The sequence below is a fragment of the Benincasa hispida genome, chromosome 8 (genome assembly GCF_009727055.1).
Source record: "Benincasa hispida cultivar B227 chromosome 8, ASM972705v1, whole genome shotgun sequence".
Taxonomy (NCBI): domain Eukaryota; kingdom Viridiplantae; phylum Streptophyta; class Magnoliopsida; order Cucurbitales; family Cucurbitaceae; genus Benincasa; species Benincasa hispida.
The window spans coordinates 53,995,401-54,019,060 of record NC_052356.1 but is presented as its reverse complement, the minus strand read 5'-3'; the positions used below and the strand labels follow the sequence as shown (position 1 = coordinate 54,019,060).

Sequence of the window (23,660 nt, the reverse complement as noted above, 5' to 3'; positions counted from 1 at the left end):
CGCTGTCGCTTAACATCCAGCCCTCTCGTTGTCGCTCATCGTATAGCCCATCGCAAAGCGCCTACGCCTATCGCATAATACTTATGCATCATCACATAGCTTCATCGTCTAGTGATCTATCGCTCTCAACGATCTCGCTATCGCGTATCTCTCGCTCATCGCAAGCGCTGACACTTATCATCTAATGCATTATGTGATCGTCTAGCACACCCTCTTATCGTGTAATGCCATCATCTAGAACCCACGTCTGTCGTGGAACGCCCATCGTCTAGTGCTTCGTCTATCATGTAGAGCTCACGCTTATCGTGTAGCGCCATCATCTAGCGCTCGTGTCTATCGTGTAACGCCCATCGTGTAACGCTCATGCTTATCGTGTAGCACCATCATCTAGCGCTATCGTCCAGTGCTTATGTTGGTCATGTAACGCCATCACCTATTGTGTACTGCTATCGTCTAGTGGTATTGCCTAGCGCCGCATGTAACTACACGATCGTCCGCACGTATTACTCCAACGCCCAACGCCTTGTGCATACTAGTCAACATGCATGCCCAGTTCTAGCGCCTTGTGCTCAATGTCTAGTCCTCTCGCTCTTGCTCACGCAACATCTTATCACCCAAGTGTATGAGCAATCTTTGGGCAATGCCTCTTGCCAACACTTCGGCCAACATGCATCCAAAACTCACAAGATCAACGCATGGTTGTCCTTGGCTTCAATGCTTAATTCCTTATAACCTCTATAAACTTAGTTTTATTAGAGTCTCATGCGTTAATGTTTCCTAACAGCAAACTCATAGTTTCTTTTTGACTTCATACTTAGCCAAATTTTTTACTAGTTAAGGCTCAACTCAAAGTTACTCAAAGAAAATCTCTTCAACACTTAGAAATTTTTCTTCTCTTCAACATAAGATTTAACTTACACTTAGCTAATTCCCATAATTACCTACTTAAGTAGGAAAATTAAGATCCAGGTTTCACAACCTAGTAGTTTCGAACGTGAGATTGCATTTCTCACTCATCCACATCTTCACGAGAGGTAAGTCAGCTTAGAGTTGAAATTGAGGAGCAGATTGCCAGCTCGCTCGGAAAATGAGGGGTAAAATTTGATCCACCTTTAAATTTAAAAGCTAATGTTCCTTGTGCTCATTTTTCTGTAATTTGGTAGTTGCAAAGGAAGTTGAGCATAATTGGAGGTCAAATCTGTCCAGTTTTCAGGTGGCAAGAGCTCTGCTAAAAAGGACAAGAAAATTTGGGTTGAGGTTCTTACTGAGGAAAAGAAAGAAGAGATGGTTAGACAAGAGCTAGCTTTGCCAGGTAATCTTCCTATTAGCATGGTGACCTAGGTACATTTTTTGTTTCTTGTCAGATAAGGACTAGGAAGTTTGAGCATGCCATGCTTGATTTGCAGTCTACTATTAATATTATTCCTGCTCCTATTTATGCTTAATTCCAATCTCATATGCTACACCCTACTGATATTCTTGTGCAGCTAGTTGATCTCTCTTTGGTTAGGCCATTGGGGGCAGTTAAGGATATGCTTGTTAGAGTTAATGACTTAATTTTTTCTTCTGATTTTTACATAATTAATATGAATATTGATTCTTCCTCTTCTAAATCATCTATGTTGTTAGGTTGACCGTTCTTAAAGGCTGTTAGGGTTATTATTGATGTTGATAAAGAGGCCCTAACTCTTAGGCACGAGAAAAAGTTTGAAACATTTTTTTATTTCTAACACTTATACTTCTACTTATCCTGCATTTTTTAGTTCTATTCTTTTTCAGGATGGTAGCCAACCATCTAAGTTGGGGGTGGGAGATGGAGGTTCGACAGGGATTCGTCTGATTAGGGAGTTGGGAACACAACTACACATGATGGAATTCACTTCTTCCCCAAATCAGAGGTAAGTAGATAAATTTCTCCCTTAAGGGCTGATTACGGGTCTTGAACAATGTGGCGCCACACCCTTTCCTGGCCCGAGAGGGGTTTAGTCATAGTGGGACTATGATCAATTATTCATTAGAGGAATCAGTGGTACTTAAGAAGTTAGATGTAACTACAGGGACAAAAATGTAATTTGTCCTAGTTTTACTTATGAGCAATTTGTGAAGGGTCATCGTACTGTTGATTGGTTATATCCAATGGACATAGAAATATATTTGTAGTGCGAAGAGTGTAGTTGTCGGTCTTTAATGGAGTGCTCGACAATTAACGGATGGTGAATAATATAATTAAAGAGTTTAATTAATTATTCACGTACCATTGGAGCTTCAAGCTACAGGTCCATGGGGTCTCCTTAGTAGCTCAAAAGGATTTAGTTGAGAATCATTTTTTGGATTAATTTGAATTGTTCAAATTAATAAGAGGGCTTTAATTATATATGGTATAATTAAATTATTTCAATTATATGTGATATAATTGTCATAATGTATTTGATACATTATAGCTTAATGGGAGGAAATAAATATTTGAATGAGATTCAAATATATTTTTCTATGAATTGGTTTATAGTTGTTAAATGTAATATAAATATGATTTATATTAAATGCCATAAAATAGAGAAAAGAAATTATACTTTATATTGTACGTGATACAATATTAAAACTCTAGGTTATATGTTATATTTGATATAACATATAATTTAATATAAATATAATATGATAAGTTAGTTACCATGTTTATTTATATTATATTATTATTAAATGAAATAATAAGAAAGGGAGTTACAACTCCCTTCCCCATCTTTTCTCTCTACTCATTTTAGTGGGGTGATTATTCATTATGGCAAGAAGAATAAAAGAGGATAGTTTTCTTCTTCTTGTGGTACATTGGTGAAAAATGATTGATTGAGAATTGTTAACAGAAGTGTTCTGTGACTTTTGAGTTCTTGTGTGATACTTATCAATCCTCTTCATCCACCTAAAATTTCCCTCTAAACCAAAATAATCAGAGCCCACCACTCTTGGGTTCTCACATTGAGAATAACAAAGTAACATTGTGGTAGTGTCTAGGTTTTTTGGTTTGAGGTTATCTTGAAGAAGGTCTTCAAGAAGTTCGTGACTGTTTGAGGGAGAAATGCAAAGAAAGTTTCTTCAAAGATGAGATTTCTTGAAACCCATTTTCGTTTAAAAGCATGTTGCAATTTAATTGTAAATGCATATCTAGTTGTATGTTTACTATAAACTTTATATTCGATAATTTATAGATTTTGGTCGATCCGCTTCCGCTCAAGGTTCTCCTCACCAGAGTTCCTTCAAAGAATTGCCTTAATCTTCTTAACAAGTTTCCTCGACAATGACGCCAATTTATTAAACCGAGATTTTAAATCATTGCTGCCTACAATTTTCTGACAAAACAAATGATATGTATCCACCGAGCCTAAAACCTATACTAGAATGAATAATACAACCAGTAAGTACGGGGTCGAGTCCATAAGAAAACTATGAACTAGCAAGGCCATTTAAAGAATTCCATGCAATGCGGGGTTTTGTTGTGAAAGAAACAAATTAAAAGACAATATGCATTATATATAAAGTTCGAGACGAAAATAGAGGGCAAAGTTGTGTTGAATTTATCGATAAAAAAGCTCTTGGAAATAGTTTGTTAGGTTCAAATTCTTTCATTGGATATAAAAGGTAATGTGAACTCGTTGTACTCCACAACCTATTAGTGAGACCTAATAGCCCGATTAGTCAATTAAGGATTTTAATCCAATTGACCCTAAACTAGTCTTAAATAGTTCCATCTAAGTGAGATCCATGTTAGAACTAATTTGTATTAAGAATCGAGTTACGTTTTTGTGACACCCTATGAATTGGAAAGCCTAGACTCATAGCTTGATTACTTGGGTGAAACTAAATGAGGGCAAATAAGTGTGAGTTCAGAAAAAGTCTTAGCCAACACAAGAATTTGTATTACTCGCGACCTATTTTACACTTATGCAAAGATACCGTGCAAAATTTCGCATACAAGAATCTCATAAACTTGATTTTACCAAATTCCATTTAAGATAAACACAAATCACACCCAATAGTTCATAGGGTTCAATAATAAAAATTTAACATCCTCAAGAATTTGAATTAAACTATTATTCCCAAGATAGAGGGATTACCTAGCCTTGCATCGTCTTCAAATCAGCAACCAATGTTTGAGAAATTGAAAATAATAATGAAAGAGATTTAAGGAAGAAAAAATTAATTGTATGATATAGGTCAAAAACTCTCCAATTTGTTCCTAATTGCGGCTTAAAATTGTCCTTCTCTTCAGCTGGAAAATAAATTTTCTTTTTATGTCAGGATCGCAGCGTCGCAATGCTGCCAAAAACATTGCGACGACCTTGTTGAAGCAGACCTCAAGCGTTGAGGCAAAGGCGCGACGCTGGCACAACGTTGCATTGCACGTGCGTGGAAGCTCCATGTCTATTGATGTTTATAGCGTTTTGACGTCTTGGCCAGCGTTGCAATGCTACCCTGTATCTGATGCTTCTGTCTTATAGCATTGCATTGGAGTTTTGTAGGGGCGCTCAACACTACGTTCCTATTCGAAAAATGGTGCGTACTGCCTTTTAGCGTCACATGAGGGTCAAAGGAGGGTTGCAACGGTGCTCTTGATGGCAGATTTGTAATTTCTCTGACTTCTTTTAACTTGATGCATCCAACTCCCATTTTTAGTCCTTTTTTACTCGTTTTGTACCCGAATGAATTTTTTGCACCTTGAGATCGACTTAGCTACAAAATAGACATATTATGCATAAGAACCACTCAATAATAGCAAGATTAAGGATATAATATTAGCTCTTTTTGAGAGCTAACAAATACGAAGGGAGAAAAATGATTTTTATGCCTGCTTAAAAAAAATTAGTTGATATATGTTTGCGATGAAAAGATATATCATAAAAAATAATAATAACTTGTAATGTTATGCATGACTAGGGATAGAAAGAGCTACCTTTACTATGATTAGTTAGGACACTTGAGAGAAAAAAGTTACTATAGTTCCCTATAGTGATGTATGAAAATTGATGCCCCTAGATAAAAGAAATGCAAGTTTAGGGTACCCTAAAATTTAATGTTAGGCACCTCAGCTGACATATTACCGCTTTGTTTTTTGTTTTTTTTTTTTTTTTGCCCTTGATAGTTGGAGCATGAGCTAACGTATGGAGAAAACAAATTAAGAGCCATTTAATGCCATTATGGGGTGCTAAGACTTATCTAGAATGGCTTTGAACTTATTCTTGCATGAATAATTCTAGAATTTGTTTTAAATTGTGCTTCATTGATTGATTATGAATTGATTTCATTGTTGAGTACAAGTTACATTCTAGGATATTGTTGAGACTTGAGTAACGAACCATGCAATTTGGGCGAGCATATCTATTGTGTGACTATGTACTTATTTCTACCTTGCTCGAGGATGATCAAGAATTAAGTTGGGGGTGTTTGATAGCACTAAAAATGTGCTATCTTACTTCGCCTAATTCAGGATTGTTCTTGGATTTTATGTGTTTGTTTGGCTATTTTATAGGTTTTGAGAACTTAGGAGGTATGATGGAGCGTTAGTGACAAAATGAAGCCAAAATGTGTCAAAACGAAGCTTAATTGCATCAAACAAAAAAGAGAATGCCAAAATCACCGAAATGCCCCAAAATGTTATAACCCTTCCCTTATGCTCATTTACACTGAAAGACAATAGCGTACATTGGTGGGAGTGTTGCGATGCTGCATTGGAGTGTTGCAATGCTCCGAACTTTGACTCACGAGGATTTTCGTCAGTGCTTTCTAGGCTTGGGGTTCTGCCAATCTATCGATTTTAGCCAACTTCCACCAATTTCTCTCATTTTTTTCTCCTAGTTTTTTAGTCATTATATGTATCCAAGCTCTACCTTATTGATTGACATGTGGGCTAAGGTACTTAATCTAGCTTGGATTTCAGGATTTTTCTACCTATTTGTGTACTTTGTGAACATTTGTACATGAATTTATTTGTATTTCTTGGGACGTAATTCTACCTTAATAGAATTTTATCATATTATCAGATGCTTGGGGATTGTATGATTTTTACTTTTTGATTAATGTAGGATACATGGCATTTAATTATACGTTACTTTGCAAGAAGCAATAGGTTAGTTTAGCTTGTGAGTCGATAATGACTAGCATTATTCTAGTCAACCTACGATTGAGTCGAATGAATGCCTAATTAAGGATTTTCCTGTTAGATATTCGACTTAACTTTCCCTTTGAACTTAATGCTATTAGATCAATTGGATTTGTATGCATTTGATCTAATTTGACTTAGGCTAATAAGATAATTGGGACGATTAATTGGCTTTTCTAATTAATTCGATTAAGTATAACAAATATTGAAATTCATGTTATGAGAATTCGATGAGCAAGTATATTTAATGAAAAATTTCTTAATAACCCAAGCTAGGAATTTTTCTCATTATTATCACAATTACTCTATTTATTTTTATGCATTTTAATTTTCTCACAATCGATCAACCTCAACCCCCCTTTGGTTACCTTGGACCAAAAACTGTTTAATTGAGAAATTCAAGGACTCCCTGAATTCGATCCCTACTACATTAATTTTTAGTGGATACAGTAAAATTATTTAGTCTTCTTCTTCTTCTTCTTCTTCTTCTCCTCCTCCTCCTCCTCGTCGTCGTTAAAATATACCTTGCGCTAAGTGATGCTATCTTTAGTGTACCTTAGTCAAAATAAAACATTCAAGTTAGTCAAAATAAACCTCAAGCTAAGTGATCCTATCTTTAATATTGATGATAGACATTGATAGATCTATATTAGTATGTATCGTTGATTAACGTATTTCTATATCTACATTGATAGATCTACATTATTTATCAATGTAGAGCTATCACTATCGATAGTGTTTTAGCAGTGTTTATTAGTGATAAACAGTCGATAAAGCTCTATCAATGTCTATTGCTGATAGACAATGATAGAGTAGTGTTTATCAATGATAGACAGTGATAAGGCTTTATAACTGTCTATTCTTGATAGATAGTTGATAAGTGATATAGCTCTATCAGTGTCTATTGTGATAGAAATTGATAATGCTCTATCAATGTCTTTTAGTCTCAAATCAGTCCACAGATTACACTCTATCAATGGTAGACAATGATAAAATAGAACTTAGTAGGCAATGATAAAAGAACTTGTGTGAATTTATGTTGATAACACTTTTTGCTAATAGATAGTGTTCTTGTTGATAGATAGTGCTTTTGTTGATACAACTATGGAGGTTGATAGAAATTGCAAGAAGCTTAATAGAAATTGTTGTTGATAGTAAGTGATAGTACACTATTACTCTCTATAACTGATAGATAGTGATAGTTTTATATCATTTTCTGTCCTTGATAGATGGTGATACATTACTATCATTGTCTATTAGTGGTAGGCAGTGGTAGACAAAATTAGATTTTCTATCATTACCTACCACCGATAGACAATGATAGTAGTCAATTAATACATATCACTAATAGACACTGGTAGATTTCTATCAGTCTCAATTTCAGGTTGATCTCTAGTTAATTATCTCGAGGGATTATATTAAAAAAAATAGTAGGAATTCTTGTCAACACGTTTTTGGGTCAGTTGTGTGTGTGTTGTTGACCATATAAATAAAGGGTCCCTAAGAAAATTAATGTAAAATTAGTGCAAACTAAAAGATCATATTCATGAGTAAGATCCATCAAGCTCTAGCCCATTTTTTATATTTAAAAAACCCATTTCCTTCCCATTAGCTCACCTCTCTCTAAATTGGGTTTGTCGTCCCAAATAACCCTCATTTTAATCATTATCCCTTGGCTTTTGAGGGTTTTCTCTGGATTTGAAATTGATCACACCAATTGATTTGGAGGCATCAAGGGTTCCAGTGATTCAGTGGGCCAGAGATTTTTGGTGCATTCACTTACGACATCAGTCTCAATTCCTATATGTACCCTTGGTCCTCGATTACTTATTATTCATGAACTTTTCACTGTGATCGTGCAAATCATGTTGGAAATCGTGCAATAATATAATCCCTCAAGATAATTGTTGATGGCTTACAAATTGATTTAATTCTCAATTATCGATTGTTGATGAACTTCTCATTGTGATGGTGCAATCTTGCAGGGCGGATTCAAAAATTTTGTTAATGAGATTTTATATAATTTAGTAAAATAAAAGTGATGAATGAATCTTAAACTTAGGTCTAAAGATGGTTGGAAGGCAGATTTACCACTAGGCTAACTAACGGTTTTGATACTATACCAGTTATATATATATAAGGCCCATACTAAATTCGCTTCTACTTGTGAACGTGCAATCATGTAATGACCCGATCATTAAAACATAAAGTTTCAGAGAACTGGAATAAAAAAAATGCTAATCCAAGAGGAATTTAGACAACATAGACTGACTTTAAAACATGAAAACTATGTAGAAGCTACTACTGGTTCTATGGCATTGTCACAGATTCTTCTTGTCATGCGTCAGTGCTTCCTTTCTCTTACTTGAAAAACATAACATAAGAAAGAGGTGAATATAAAAACACTCAGTAAGTAACCCCACTACGGGGATCAGGCTATGCATACATATCTGGAAATGCATGCATACTGGTGGGACAAGCATACTATAATTCACAAAAGAAAAAAAAACATGAGATTATGAACACTTGGAAATATGAAAACATAGATGGTCATCTAGTGAACAGTTAAACCCATTCTAACATGTATCTAGTGGCTCGAAAGAACACAAACATGGTAGGGAACCCTGATGACGGGAAATTAGATGTCAATTACTCGACAACTAAAATCCCTTGGACGCAATATACGATGCATGTTCTTAAGGTATGCATTGATAGTCATGCGTCGATGGTTATGCGTTGGAATGAATATGCATTAACAAATGTATGCGATGACCATGCATCCTGTCACAAGTTTTCTTGTGCTCACGTCAAGTATAACGCGAACGCAAGTTTCTCGGGTGATCCAAGGTCGAACATAGGGACTTGTAGCTAGATGAATTCGATGATTGTGCATGCAGCGGTTGAATAAAAGAATGATGGGGAGGTATCTAAGCTAACACTACTCCTACTCCTAGCTAACAGACAACGTAATGAGAATATGAATGGGAGGTAGAGACACGACAACTCTTGACATGAAATAAATGAATGGGAAAAATAGATAAAATGCGGAGATGTTTTCATTGCAATACTTAAGAGTGATCGTAAGGGCAACCTTAGTCAATGCAAGCCATGTGATCATGCTATACACATACAATAGTAAATCATCTCTCGATGCAAATGCTACGGCTTCTAATGTTAGAACGCATGTGATGACATGCAGAAATGCATGTCATCTTAGGCCTTTTACTTAGAATTATGAGGACTATTAAGCAGAATATGCGGCAATTATGTTAGGAATTCACGAGAATATGAGCTTACGACGTTCAGCATTAAGAATCTCAGCTAACCTGTTATTATGCATTATTATGCATTCAATTGTCTATTTTTGTAGCTAACGCAAGAAGTGGATGCAAACTCGAAAACCGGATTACCGCATAGACGATCACATGCGGAGAAACTCTCCATCGTAAAGGCGAACGTGTTTGCTCAACGAATGGATGTCGCAGTAATCAGCCGTATGCGTCCATCGCATAGGAGTTGCGATCATCGTGTAGAAGTTGCGGTATTAAGCGAATGCAGTCACTGTACGATTGCGGCTACACGATAACGCATACTAATGGGATCAACACAAGGTGGGTGGAATGAACGCATCAACGCATCTACCTCAGGAAAATCAAAAGATGATGTTGACATCCCACCTACCACACCGTTAGTAGCAGGGATTCAAAAAGGACTAGCGCACCGAATTTCAGAATCAGAGCAGTCCATTAATGCTTCGGCGATCCAGGCTCTATATAAAGAAGCCGATGAGCAGAATTTCAAGCCATCTAGGGTTTTTGCCCAAGGTTGCATCCAAGGTTTTTGCCTAAGGATCGCCTTTAGGCGAATCCTTGTGATCTAGACAAATGCGTGAGAAGAAGCTTAAGAGTTCTTCACCTCCTTCATCCATTATGAGTGACAACCAAAACCTTCGACTGGAGCTAGATCTCGGGAGAGTCAGCTCCATCGCCCATCCATGGCACCACCGGCAGCCTTGACACACATCCGCTGGAAGCAAGTCTTTGCTTCTAGCCGGTCATTTCATTTTTCCTTTCTTTTCTTATATTGTATTGTATACATTTTGTGATTAAGGAATTAATACAATTTGTTTTCAATGAATTTCTCTGTTTCCTTCGACTCCATCTCCATCTTCTTTGCTTAACATCTTTAACTTCATTGCATCACTTAGTGAGATTGCTAGAGTATCACATACTTAGTCATGTGGATTAGGGATATGAGGCATGTAGCAAACCACTGGAAGGTGTGAGTTGCATGAGTGTGTTAGAAAACCTTATTTCTTAGTGCAAAGCTGTAACAATGCCTGTCTATAGGCAGACGCATCGCTTGTCTATGAGTAAAGTCAGCAACAACCAACTGACCGGGAGGGTAAGTGGTTGGTCGCATTAAGCAATGTATGCATTGTTCACTAGGGATAGGAATAATCTTGCGTCAACCAAGTCATGCGTTTACCTTGTCTTATAAATGCATCATTCATCACTTAGGCATACTGAAGAGAGTAGTCTAAAATCCAAATCTAAGACTCGGGAGAGCAGATTGGAATGCATAAGCAAGAATGGGGAACTTAGGTATAAGCTCTGTTTGCTATCACACAGTGTATGCACTTTATGGAGAGGATATTGCATGCGTCCAGGAAGTAGGATATGGTAGTTGTATGTGGCCATCTCGACATTTTCGCATATCTGCTGCTACGTCCTAGAGTTAGGCTCAAGTGTGTGTAGCATGATTGCATGCTTGTGTTGACTAAGGTTGCCCTTGCGGTCACTCTTAAGTATTGCAATGAAAACATCTCTACATTTTATCTATTTTTTCCATTCATTTATTTCATGTCAAGAGTTGTCGTGTCTCTACCTCTCATGCATATTCTCATTGCGTTGTCTGTTAGCTAGGAGTAGGAGTAGTGTTAGCTTAGAAACCTTCCCATCCATTCTTTTATTCAACTGCCGCATGCACATTACCGCATTCATTTTGCTACAAGTCCCTGTGTTTGACCTCGGATTACCTGAGAAACTTGCGTTCGCGTTATACTTGGCATGAATGTAAGAAAACTTGTGACAGGATGCATGGTCATCGCATACATTTGTTAGCGCATATTCATTCCAACGCATGACCATCGACGCATGACTATCAACGCATACCTTAAGAACATGCATCGCATATTGTGTCCAAGGGATTTTAGTTGTCGAGTAAATTGACTTCTAATTTCCCGTCATCAGTATGTGATATATGCGATAAGTCTATAGGACCTACACATAAGCCTCTATTCTTATTTATATGATGAAAAATGGCATACACACAAATAAGGCGACCACATAATATCATGCCTATCTTTAGGGTGCATGCGATGCAGATTAGCAAACGGAGCTTATCTCTAAGTTCCCCATTCTTTCCTATGCGTTCCAATCTGCTCTCTCAAGTCTTAGATTTGGGTTTTAGACTACTCTCTCAAGTATGCCTAAATGATGAATGATGTGCTCATAGGACAAGGTAACCGCATGAACTAGGTTGACGCAAGATTATTCCTATCTATAGTGAACAATGCATACATTGCTTAGTGCGACCAACCATTTACCCTCCCAGGCAGTTGGTTGTTGCTGACTTTACTCATAGACAAGCATTGCGTTAGCCTATAGATAGGCATTGCTACAGCATCACACTAAGAAAATAAGGTTTACTCACACACTCACGCAACGCACACCTCTCGGTGGTTTGCTACATGCTTTATATCCATAATCCACATGACTAAGTATGCGATACCCAAGCAATCTCATTAAGTGTTACAATGAAAGTTAAAGATGTTAAGCAAAGAAGATGGAGATGGAATCGAAGGAAACATAGAAATGTATTGAAAATAAAATGTATTAATTCCTTAATCACAAAATGTCATACAATACAATATAAGGAAAGAAAGGAAAATGAAATGACCGGCTGGAAGCAAAGACTTTCTTCCAGCAGATGTGCGTCAAGGCTGCCGGTGGTGCCATGGATAGGCGGAGGAGCTAACTCTCCTGAGATCTAGCTCTGGTCGAAGGTTCTGGTCGTCACTCGGAATGGAGGAAGGAGGTGAAGAACTCTCAAGCGTCTTCTCATGAATTTGTCTAGGTCGCAGGGAAAATACTGGGTTGCAGGGGTTATTCTCGGACTAATTGAATTTCTGCTCATCGAATTCTTTATATAGAGCCTAGATTGCCGACAACATTAATGGATTGCTCTGATTCTGACATTTGGCGCGTTTAGTAATTTCTGAACCTCTGCTGCCAACGGCGTGGTAGGTGAAATGTCAATATCATCTTTTGATTTTCTCGAGGTAGATGCGTTGATGCATTCATTCCACCAACCTTGTGTTGATCCCTCTATTATGTGTTATCGTGTAGTCGCAATCGTATAGTGACCACATTCGCTTAATACCGCAACTCTACACGATGACCGTAATCGCTTGACGATCGCAACTCTCATGCGATGGACGCATACGGCTGATTACCGCAATGTCCATGCGTTGATCGAACAAGTTCACCTTTGCGATGGAGAGTTTCTCCACATGCGGTCGTCTATGCGGTGGTCCGGTTTTCACATTTGCGTCCACTTCTTGCGTTAGCTACAAAAATAGACAATTGAATGCATAATAATGCATAATAATGGGTTAGCTGAGATTCTTAATGTTGAACATCGCAAGCTCAATTTCTCGTGAATTCCTAACATAATTGCCACATATTCTTCTTAACAGCCCTCATAATTCTCAGTAAAAGGCCTAAAATGACATGCATTTTTGCATGTCATCAAACCCATCGGTCCCCGTAGCTGAACATGGTAGTAAGCTCGAAGGATCACGATGTTGAATATGGTAGTGAACCCAGAGAATCATGGTAACATAGTAGGGAACCCGTTGTCTTCCAATAATATAGTAGTGAACCCAAAAGATCACAAAAATTTGCTAGTGTTAGAAAGACAAATGTCATCACTGAACATGAATCATAAAACATTTATCCAGGGTCCTACATCTTAATGATTAGAACATTCTCATTGTTCTGACTTGCACATAATTAAATCATTCAATATACATAAGTTCTTGAGGTCTAATACATGCTTTTGAATTTACTTATTTTCAACTAAACTTGAGGAACTAAAATGTTCGGCACGAAGGCGTTCTAGTAGTAAAGCCAATTACTTTATATATAAGCTCAAATATTTATCCTAGTCAACCAGTTTGTATAAACCTTGAATCGAACCCAAGACATGAGCCAAAAATCTAATTAAACTTTTAGAGCTTAACCCCAATTAACCAAATTTATTTCAAGTAACTTCAATCAACTTACCCAATAAATTTTAGTTGCCGAAAAAATCCCCAACTCCACTAGATAGCCACTAAATACTCGCAAAAACACAGTCCTAACATCCAAAATTCATGGGTATCATAAAATTGGAACCAAAAAATCTGTGGGTGATGCGTTGATTTATCATGCGATGAAAGGATGTGTGGATGTGATGATCATGCAAGTTTTCCTAACAAAGCCCAAGTATAAGCCTTCTTAGGGTCCTGGTAAGTCGAGGGTCGAACGCAGAGATTACTAAATAGATATGCGACAGACTCTCTGATCTTATTGCGATGGTGATTTAACTTTTATTTTTTAATGCGATGGAATTAAATGCATAGTGATGAAAGGGTGGTGTTGTAACAAATATGCGATAAAGGGGTTGAGAAGAGGTTCTGCTAGCATTTCTTACGATATTTTACAAGTCATGCGATCATGCTATACACAAATATTAAGCACTACATTTCTCAATGCATAATGACACATTTCCTATGTCTAGGGTGCATGCGATGTGTATGGAATGCAGCAAATAAAACTTATTTCTAAGTCTCTACTCTTGTTTATGCAATCTAATCCGACTCTCTCAAGCCTAGATTCTGTTTTTAGACTATTCTCTCATGTACTCCAAATGATGAATGAAGCATACATAAGACAAGATGATCGCATAAAGTGCATAGCTTAAGTCATGCTAGCTAAGTACTTCTCAACCCATTCACAAATTTAGCTACTTATGTATGGTGTGAAGAGACTGAACATAAATTGAAATGAAATTTCCATTCTTGCAAATAAAGTGTTGAAGTGCAAAACAATAAATGGTGTAAGTATCAAGCCAGGTATGCAATGTCTTGCATCCTTTGGTATTTACGCTACTCTTATCACTTCAATTATTTCTCAAGTTGCAAACTCTTGCTCTCGCAAGGGTTTGGTGTCTCTCCTCTGTGCTGTTTTTGGCAGTCTCTCGTCCTCTCCAAAAATTAATTTATTCTTAAGAATTCTCTTCCTTTCGCTTAGTCGTCCTCCTGGTTTGGTAGCATTGGGTATTTATAGACTTCTAGACAAAATAGTTCTTCTCACTAATGATTGCATGGATGGGTAGCATTAATTTTCATACCCTGTTACGCCATCTGATAGTCACCAGAAGTTCAATGTATTTGAAATGGTATGGTTCTTCAACGGCCATAAACCGAATTTTTTATTTGACCCTTATCGGCTTTACGTCCCATCACGTTTTATTACATTAGGCCACCGCCTTTATGTAAGGTCATCACACGATCATCTTTGAGGTACCCTTGGATCGCCAACTCAAAACGCGCTATCGCATTGTTCCTGCACAGAATAACTCAATTTAAATTCTTTTATGCGATGAGAGAGCGATCAATTTTTCTTTTAGTTTGTGCATTCAATCGTAATATTGCCTATTCACCATTGCTTTCTCCCATTGTTTTAATAATTTGAGCTTTAATAACTTGTATTTTTCTACCAGTTATCACACCCTCAAATTTAAAATAATGCTTGCCCTCAGTATATAAACTAAAGATTTCTCAAAATTTCAATCGTCTTTACCTTGCCTAGGCTTCTCATGATGCCTTATTCAAATCGTTGAACCATTGTCATTATTAATTTCTATCCTAATCTCTTCCTAAAATATTTCTAAACTTTAGGGACCGCGAGCTTAATCTTCAAAAAAATCTTTACTCATTTCCCAGGACATATGATTTATTTCAAATTTTATCAAACCAGGGTGTTCAAGTGGTTTTCGCCTTCGCATGATTTAGATATTAGTTCTGTGATCTTGCACTGATCCGAGTGCCCAGCCTTCGTTTTGGCTTGCCCCACAGGTTTCATGCGGACATCCAACTACGAGCGAGGTGCTCTTTTCAATCAAAACTCATGTCCATCTTTTTATTTGGTAGTGGAGTTGTAATCACTTAGCTTCTGCGTTGATCACGATTCCCACCTTCATTTTGTCTTGCCTCTACACGTGTTATGCGAACATCCAACTATGAGCAGGATGTAATATATATATATTATATACATATATACATATATGTATATATGTATATATAAATGTAATTACATATATACATATATATATATAATATGTATATTATATATATTTTGAATTGAAATTCTATCAAGGCTGAAAATAACACCCCTCCCCCCCTCCCCCAAAATTTAAAATGCAGCAATATCCTCATTGCTGAAAACGAAATAATTTATGCGATGGACTCAGAAAATTTTGTAAAAAGAGTTTTGAAGTAAAGTCGGCAGACCAACTAAATTTTAGATATGCTTTGTGAATTGAATGTTCTGAAATTAATCTGACGCTAGTTCATGGGATAATAAAAGAGGCATATATTTCATCATTGAAGTCGTAATGGGCAAAGGATGAATGCGGCGATCAAATAAAGCAATAAAAAATTCAGAATTGAGCCAAACGAGAGAGAATGCGATAGTAGAATTCAGTAATATTAAATTGAAACTGAGAAGTACAAGAATTAAAATAAGATGAGGCAAGAGGGACATAACTCCCAAATTTAATTTTCGCCTGCATCATTTTGATTGCAATAAACGGGTGCGACAGAGTGATGTGATGGGTTTAAAACACGCGATCGGTTGAGCTTTTGAAAGATAGTTCGAAGAAAAGAGTTGACAATCATAAAATGTAGTAAATATGCAGAAAGTAAAATAGATTCTTGAAAGAAAAACAAAAAGAATACACAAAAAGATATACTTCGTCCCTGATGAATGTATGCCTCTTATCATCGCAGGGACTAAGTGTTTCTTCTTTATTCTGGCTTACCCAACTCAATGGAGGTTTTCTTGCATTGGAAATCCCCTCCATGATATAGCTTTACTCTTTGTCCATTCACTTTAAATGTGTTGGTCCCATCTTCGTTGGTCAATTCCACCACTCCATGGGGGAATACTTCCTTGATTATGAAAGGTCCGAACCAATGCGACTTCAGTTTTTCAGGAAAGAGATGCAGCCTAGAGTTGAACAGAAATACTAATAATTGGTAGAAATAAAAGTTATTAAAGCTCAAATTATTAAAACAATGGGAGAAAACGATGTTGAAATAGGCAATATTATGATTGAATGCGCCAAACTAAAAGAAATTGTGATCACTAATGCTCATTGTATAAAAGCAGTTAAATTGCATTATTCTGTGCAGGTACAATGCGATGACGCGTCTAAAATTGCGATCTAAGGATACAATGCAATGGTGCATTTGATTTTGTGATCCAAGAAGTACCTAAAAAACGAACGCGTAAAGACCTTACATAACGACGACAACATAATAAAACATGATGGGACTTAAAGCTGATAACGGTCTTCTAAAAGTTGACGGCCTTTAAAGACCATACCATTGCAAATACATTGAATTTCTTGTGACTTTCAGACAGCGTAATAGAGTATGGAAATTAATGTTGCCCATCCATGCAATCATTAGTGAGAAGAACTGTTTCACCTTGAAATCTATAAATACCCAATGTTACCAAACCAGAAGAAGAGCGAGAGAAGGCGAGGAAAAGCCGAGGGAAGGGAATTCTTGAAAAGAAATTAATTTTCGGAGAGGTTGAGAGACTGTCGGAAACAGCATGAAGGAGAGACACCCAACCCTTGCGAGAGCAAGATTCTACAAATTGGAAAAGAGTTGAAGTGATAAGAGCAATGTAGAAAGCCACGGGAAGCAAGACATTGCTTACCTGGCTTGATATTTCTCACTCCATTCAGTGTTTTGTACTCAACACTTTATTTACAAAAATGGAAACTTCATTTCAATTTATGTTCAGTCTTTCCACACCATGCATGAGTAACTAAATTTGTGAATGGGTTGAAAGTACTTAGCTGGCATGACTTAAGCTATGTACTTTATGCAATCATCTTGTCTTATGTATGCTTCATTCATCATTTGGAGTACTTGAGAGAGTAGTCTAAAGACGGAATCTAGGCTTGAGAGAGTCAGATTAGATCGCATAAGCAAGAGTGGAGATTTAGAAATAAGTTATATTTGCTACCTTCCATACACATCGCATACATCCTAGAAATAGGAAATGTGGCATTATGCATTGAGAAATGTAGTTTTTAATATTTGTGTATAGCATGATCGCATGATTTGTACAAAATCTTAAGAAATGTTAGCTAAATCTCTTCTCAACCCCTTCATCTCATTCTTGTTACAACACCACCCTTTCATCGATCCGCGTTTAATTCCATCGCATTAGAAAATATAAATTAAATCACCTACTTCTTTATCACCATCGCAATAGAATTAGGGAGTCCGTCGCATATCTATTTAGTAATCTATGTGTTCGACCCTGGACTTACCAGGACCCTAAGAAGGCTTATACTTGGGCTTTGTTAGGAAAACTTGTATGATCATCGCATCCACACATCCTTACATCGCATGATAAATCAACGCATCAAATACCCTTTGACCTATCTTAAGGTTTTTCTCACAAAGACGCTTATCATGCCATCGTTTGGTGCATTCTTTGTAAATTTTGGAATTTTCATACGCTTAGTAGTTAAAGTTTTCTCTCTTCTCCTGCAGCCTTAAGATCAAAGTTAAGTTTCTTACTACCCATATCATCTTATATTCCAGTTCCAACGGTAGATGACAAGCCTTTCCAAACACCAACGCATATGGTGACATACCTATGGGTGTCTTATAAGTAGTTCGATATGCCCACAAGGCATCATCTAGTTTCATGGCCCAATCCTTCCGCGATGGGTTCACCACCTTCTCTAAGATTGTCTTTATTTCTCTGTTAGAAACCTCTGCTTGTCTGTTAGTTTAGGGGTGATACACGGTGGTGATCTTATGGTGGACATTATATTTGATCAACAGTTTACTAACAATGCGATTCACAAAGTAGGTCCCTTCGTCACTTATTATGGCACGTGGGTGCCAAAACAAGTAAAGATATTTTTCTGCAATAACTTAGAGACTGTTGCCATATCGTTTGCAACATATGAAATAGCTTCAATCCATTTGGAAACATAGTCGATAACCAATAGAATGTATTTATGACTATTTGAAGATGGAAATGGTCCCATGAAATCTATTCCCTAGACGTCGAATAGCTCCACCTCTAAAATGATGTTAATTAGCATCGCATTTTTTTTTTAAATGCCTCCAGTGCATTGGCACTTATCGCATTTCATGGAGTATTCTCATGCATTTTTAAACAGAGTGGGCCAGTAATACCCACATTGCAAAACTTTCACTATCATGCGCTGTTCGTCGAAATGCCCTCTATAGGGTGATTCATGACATTCAAACAATATGCGATGGGAAGCAGTTTCTGGAACATAGAGTCTCAATATCTGGTCTGGTCCCCTTTTGTAGAGATTTGGATCATCCCATTAGTAAAATTTGCATTCATGTATGAGCCTTTTCTTTTGATGGGATGTGTAGTTTTCAGGGAATTAGTTGCAGACCAAGAAGTTGACAATATCCGCATACCAGGATAGTTCTTCAATCTTAAGCAACTGCTCATCAGGAAATGAGGCGTTCACCTCCGACTGGATGCGGTCCACTTTTGGATTTTCTAATCGCGATAAATGGTCATCGACTTTGTTCTCTGTTCCCTTTCGGTCGATTATTTTCATATCAAATTCTTGGAGTAAGAGAACCCATCAGATTAGTCTAGGTTTCGCATCCTTTTTTGTCATCAAATATCTTATCGCAGAGTGGTCTATGTGGACAATCACTTTTGACCCCAACAAATAAGGTCTGGATTTTTCAATCGCAAAAATCACCGCTAAAAGTTCCTTCTCAGTGGTGGTGTAATTCGCCTGCGTGGAGTTTAATGTTCTACTAGCATACACGATGGAATGTAACATTCTCTTTACTTTTTGTGCCAAGACTGCCCCCATCGCATATCCGCTGGCATGACACGTCGGTTCGAATGGCTTCACCCAATCAGGTGCGATCAGAATTAGCGTTCTAGTCAAAGTGACTTTTAGTGTTTTGAATGTAGTGAGGCAGTGTGAATCAAAATCAAAGGGTCCATCAGCTTCCAACAACGCATTCAAAGGTCGAGTGATTTTGGAAAAGTCCTTCACAAACCTTCTATAAAACCCCGCATGTCCTAAGAAACTCCTCAAAGCTTTCACATTAGCTGGAGGTGGAAGATTTTCTATAGCTTCAATCTTTGCTTTGTCTACCTCTAACCCATTTCTTGAAACCTTTTGCCCTAGCACAATTCCTTCCTTGACCATAAAATGGCACTTTTCCCAGTTCAACACTAGATTAGTTTCCTCAGCTCTTTTTAGTATTTTCTCTAGGTTTTGCAGATAGATTTCATATCTTTATCCATAAACTGAGAAGTCATCCATAAATATTTCAACCGAGTCTTTAAGGTACTCGGAGAAGATCGCCATCATACACCTTTGAAACGTACAGGGCGCATTGCATAATCCAAAAGGCATGCGACGAAAGGCGAATGTTCCATATGGACATATGAACATGGTCTTTTTTTTATCCTCTAGTGCGACCATAATTTGGTTATAGCCTGCGTACCCATCAAGGAAGCAAAAATAATCATTCCCCGCTAATTTGTCGAGCATTTGATCAATGAAAGGTTAGAAAAATGATTTTTCTTTGTCGCTGCGTTGAGTTTCCTGTAGTCCATACAAATCTGCCAACCCGTGACGATCCTCATGGGGATCAATTCGTTGTTTGCGTTAGGAACCACTGTCATCCCACCCTTTTTGGGAACACATTGCACGGGGCTGACCCATGTGCTATCTGCGATAGGGTAGATAATGTCGTTATCTAGCTATTTGATGATTTCTTTTTTGACAACCTCTTTCATCACAGGGTTCAGTCTACGTTGAGGTTCTATTGAGCCCTTCTGATTTTCTTCAAGCCGGATTCGATGCATGCAATACGTTGGGCTAATACCTCTGATGTCTGCGACCGTCCGATTGCTCTAATATATTTTTTTAAAAAACTGATCAACGCAGTTTCTTTTTCTTCAAGTAACACAGAGGATATGATGACTGGTAAGGTTCCATTCTGGCCAAGAAATACGTACTTCAAGTGGGTTGGTAGATTTTTTAGTTCTAGTGTAGGTGGTTGCTCTAAAGAGGGCTTTTGTGCTTTTCTTTCTTCATTCAAATTCAACATTTCATCATTCTTCAACATCTCTGTTATCGCATGTCAAGTCTCAATGGATGCTGTCGCATCATCTCTTTCTTCATTCTCTTCTTCGGACTCCCAATTTTCAAAGTAAGTTTGTTCATCATTGAAATCTGATAAGCCTTCCTCACTGGGAACTTCATTGCCTTGATAATATTGAACCTGAGCTTCTTTCCGTTGACGCTCATTGTGATTTCTCCCTTGTGCACATCTATTTGAGCACGACTAGTAGACAAGAATGGTTGTCTCAATATGATTAGAACATCTTTATCTGCCTCATAATCTAAGATAATGAAGTCTACAAGTAGAATTAATTTGTCTATTGTTCCCAAGACATCCTTTCATTTCCCTTCAGGGTGCACTAAGTTGAAGAGTCACCGTTGTGGGTGTTAGCTATCCCACATTCAATCTTTTGAAAATTGAAAGGGGAATTAAGTTTATGCTTGCCCAAAGATCGCATAATGCTTGACCAATATAGATTCCTCCTATTGAGCAGGGTATTGTGAAACTGCCTGGGTCGCGCATCTTTGGTGGAATTATAGTGTTGTATTCTTGTGTCAATGCCACCATGGTGAATCTTCCCGTGCTTCTCTTCTTTGAGACAATGTCCTTAAAAAATTTTGCATACACCGGCATCTGCTCTATCGCTTCTATGAATGGAATATTGACGTGCAATTGTTTCAATATTTCCAAGAAGCATTGATACTGGTCTTCATCGTTATGTTTCTTTTTCAGTCTTTGAGGAAATGGAGGTAGCTGCACTTCCAATGTTTCATGGTCTAGAGGCTTAGAGGTGGTCGTATCTTCTGGTTCCCTAGTCTCGGACTCCTTTGATTCAGTCTGCGATAGAGGCTTTTTTGATTCAATCGCAGATTACTTCTTTGACTTAGTCTTGCGAGGCTCCTTTCTGCCTTCTATCGCCGCCTTTCCACTCCTTAGGGTGACTGCTTGGCAATGTTCTTTCCCGACATTCCCTGGATTGCGTGGAAGCTCGGTTGAGCTAGGCAATGTCCCTTGGGGTCTGTTCTTTAGCTCTCCCACAATTTGTCCCATTTGAATTTCAAAATTGCGGATGGATGTAGCTTGATTTTGAAGGACTATTTCATTCTTTTCGATGTATTGCTTCAATAGGTTTTCCATGGATGATGATGATGGTGGTTAAGAATTGCTAGCTTGCTGTTGTCCATTAGATCTATGAAAAAACCCTGGCGCTCCCTCTCTCTAAGCCACAGGCTGACTGCCTTGCTGTTGGTTGTTCTTCCAAGAAAAATTAGGGTGATTTTGCCACCCCGGGTTGTAAGTGTTTGAAAAAGGATTGTTTTTGACAAAGTAAACTGATTGAGGATTTCGTGGGCATTCCTTAAAAGAATGTGATTCTTCACATAAGACATAGTTGGTGCTTGTTTACTCTATCGCATTGACTTGGCCATTTCGAGCTCCTGAATTGTTTAATGCGATGCCTTGCAACGAGTTTATCATCGCATTCATCTGATTTTGTAACAATGAGATGGCACTATTACTCGAATTACCTTCTCTAGGCTTCGTTCTTTGATCGCTTTCTTGCCAATCTTCATGGTTTTTTTAGATGCGATCAAGAATATTCTTTGCTTCATCATATGTTTGTCTAGAAGACCTTCTACTGCTGCCGCATTGGCAGCTGTCTGCGATGCAGAGTTGAGTCCATGATAGAAAATCTTCATTCTGAGGCAATTCGGTAATCCATTGTGTGGGCAGTCGCGTACTAGTCTCTTGAATCTTGCCCATACGTCACTGAGCGATTCATCTTCTTCTTGTTCAAAATTTGTGATCAATTTCCTCCTTCTGGCATTTTCTGTGGGAGGGAAATACTTCTTCATAAATTTCTCCACAACTTGTTCCCATGACGTTATCTCTCCTGGTTAGAGAGAGTATGCCCATTTTCTCGCTTTATCGCATAGTGAAAATGGAAATAACGTAAGTCGAACCTCTTCTGGGGAAATATTAGGGAACACAAAAGTGTTGCAGATTTCAATGAAGCTTCGTAGATGGGCATGCGGATCTTCACCACGTCGTCCTCCGAACTGTCCTGCTATTTATATCATTTGTAACATTACTGGCTTCATCTTGAACCTTGATCCGTTTAATGCTGGTCTCATGATTCCTGGGGAGAAATCATACAAATTTGGTGATGCATAGTCCCGAATAGGTCTATTGCAATCATTTGCAAGTAGGATGGGATTTTCCATCATGTTCTTTTCATTCACTACTCGTTCTTCAGGTTGTTCAGCCATTCTACGAACTCTTCCTTTCCGATTACATCTGTTTCTCTACCTTTTGCGAAAATTTCTTTCAATCTCTGGGTCGTACTTGAGCTCAGGAGTATTTCCTTCACTCATACGATGCTTGCTTCTTTCTTCACAGGTTGAATGGCAATACTCCAAAGGTCGAAAGCTGCAAAGATCAAAGAGGTTTGATGTTAGTGCAATCTATACCGTAATCCCCGGAAACAGTGCAAAAAACTTGATGGGTTGATTTATCATGCGATGAAAGGATGTGTGGATGCGATGATCATGCAAGTTTTCCTAACAAAGACCAAGTATAAGCCTTCTTAGGGTCCTGGTAAGTCTAGGGCCGAACGCAGGGATTACTAAATAGATATGCGACAGACTCTCTGATTTTATTGCGATGGTGATTAAGAAGTAGATGGTGATTTAACTTTGATTTTCTAATGCGATGGAATTAAATGCACAGTGATGAAAGGGTGGTGTTGTAACAAATATGCGATAAAGTGGTTGAGAAGAGGTTTTGCTAGCATTTCTTACGACATTTTACAAGTCATGTGATCATGCTATACACAAATATTAAGCACGACATTTCTTAATGCATAATGACACATTTCCTATGTCTAGGATGCATGTGATGTGTATGGAATGCAACAGATATAACTTATTTCTAAGTCTCTACTCTTGCGTATACGATCTAATCCGACTCTCTCAAGCATAGATTCTGTCTTTAGACTATTCTCTCAAGTAC

At 37.7% G+C, this 23,660-nt stretch overlaps 1 non-coding gene across 1 annotated transcript; it reads left to right on the top strand.

Moving 5' to 3' along the window:
- The first annotated feature begins 22,364 nt into the window (after positions 1 to 22,364).
- Positions 22,365 to 22,471, top strand: LOC120084264. Its single transcript, XR_005483629.1, has one exon. It is a non-coding gene; the product is annotated as a small nucleolar RNA R71 (small nucleolar RNA).
- The last annotated feature ends 1,189 nt before the right edge of the window (positions 22,472 to 23,660 follow it).